Source organism: Corvus brachyrhynchos, unplaced genomic scaffold (genome assembly GCF_000691975.1).
Source record: "Corvus brachyrhynchos isolate BGI_N302 unplaced genomic scaffold, ASM69197v1 scaffold303, whole genome shotgun sequence".
Classification (NCBI taxonomy): domain Eukaryota; kingdom Metazoa; phylum Chordata; class Aves; order Passeriformes; family Corvidae; genus Corvus; species Corvus brachyrhynchos.
Window position 1 is genome coordinate 71,277 of NW_008237429.1, and position 1,623 is coordinate 72,899.

At 60.9% G+C, this 1,623-nt stretch overlaps 1 long non-coding RNA gene across 2 annotated transcripts; it reads left to right on the top strand.

Annotated features, from left to right (window-relative positions):
• Window positions 1-38: 38 nt before the first annotated feature.
• Window positions 39-1,408, top strand: LOC108445942. Of its 2 annotated transcripts, none has more exons than XR_001861039.1 (2): window positions 39-132; window positions 710-1,408. It is a non-coding gene; the product is annotated as an uncharacterized LOC108445942 (long non-coding RNA). The 2 variants fall into 2 exon arrangements; XR_001861040.1 differs by having other exon boundaries at window positions 41-419.
• The last annotated feature ends 215 nt before the right edge of the window (window positions 1,409-1,623 follow it).

The following is a 1,623-nucleotide window of genomic DNA, read 5'->3' on the forward strand; positions in this document are numbered from 1 at the left end:
GGATTGGCTGATCCCACTCTGCGGGGCTCCAGCTTTTCCCCGGAGCGGTGGCTTGGGATGCAGAGGGAAGCGCTGACCTCTCTCCCTGTTCTCTCCCCTCGCCAGAAAACGCCACGCACCCTCCCGGCCCCGGTGAGCTGCCACCCCCTGTCCATGTCCAGCCGCGCTCCCGAGCGTCCCCAGGCGTCCCCGTGTGCCCGGGGCAGCTTTTCCACGTGTGGCCAGGGAGGGGGATTGGGGAGCCTGAGCCCAGCACCCTCCAGCTCCTCCCAAAACCCTTTCCAGGGAATGTTGGGCCTCTCCGGGCAGTGCCCTCAGCACCCCCGGGCTGGCTCTGTCCCCTGGGGGATTTCGGGAGGGCAGGAGTCCCCCAGAGTTTGGGATGGGAGCACCGAGTCCATCCGTGCCCCAGAGCCAAGGTGGGTGTGGGCATGTGGGTTCCTCACGGGCTTTGCTCCCCAAAAAGCCCCCCGAGGTCCCTGGAGGGCAAAGAGGCATCGGCCAAGGGCCGTGCCCAGGAGGGGCTGGGCCAGGAGCCTCTGGGTGCTGCTTCCACAAAGCCGCTCGTCCTCGGGCAGCCCTGGCTCGGAGCGAGTTCTCCTGGAATGAGGGATCAGGGAGGGATTTGGGGCCGGGTTCCCTCTGTCCCCATGCCAGGAAGAGCCAGGTTTATTTTGGGATGTGATCCATGGACTTCTTCTCTCTCCAGAGCCGCACCTCGGCAGCCTGGGCAGGGTCGTGGCCGTGGCCGTGGCCGAAGCCGCGGTGCTTTCCTCGATTTTCCTCCTGTTCCACTGCAGAGGCCAACGAGGAGCTCGACTCAGCAGCTCAGGGGGTTAATCCTGGGCTGTTCCAGGGTGATGGAATTTGGGGCTTTCCCACCATTTTCGAGGCACAAGGATGAGCCTGACCTGCCCTTCCCCGGGCAAATATTTTGGTTCCTCTTCCCCCAAATCCAGGCCCAGCCTGGGAAGTTCCCCCAGAATCCCATCCCAAAACGTTTTATTCCCAATTTATTTTCCTTCCCCTCCGTCACAATCCACGAGCTCGGAGCTGCGGACACCTGAGACGTTTTGGGGTTATAAAATCGCCAAAATTGGGGCAGGGTTGGATTGCTCAGCCCTGGCCCCTCAGCATTCCCACACTGGATATTCCCGCAGGGAATTGGGGCAGGGGGTGGCCAGGCCCCCTCTCAGCCCTAAATTCAGCTTTAATTCCACCAGGGACAACCTCACCTGTTCCCATAAAATCAGTGGGAAAGGATGGGAATGGGGAAGTCCGATGGGACATGGCTCCTCCCACAGAGGGGTTGCCAAAATTCCACGCTCCTTGGGACAAAATCTGGCGGATTCGGGATTTTTCACTCATTCCAGAGCCCAAAAAATAAAACCAACTTCTCATTTTTCCACTTTGAAGTCCCCGTGGGCTCCCTTGGGGAATCAGGACCACGGGATGAGATCCTGGCGTGAAATTCCACAGGGATGAGGTCCGAGTCCAAATCCGCTCCTGGACGCCTTTCCCGGGGCCGCAGGAGCGGGAATGACCCTTCCCGTCAGGATCCTCCCTCCTTCCCAGCTCCGAGGTGGATCCAGAGCCTCTCTCCCTTCTCCCACCGCTCCCAGA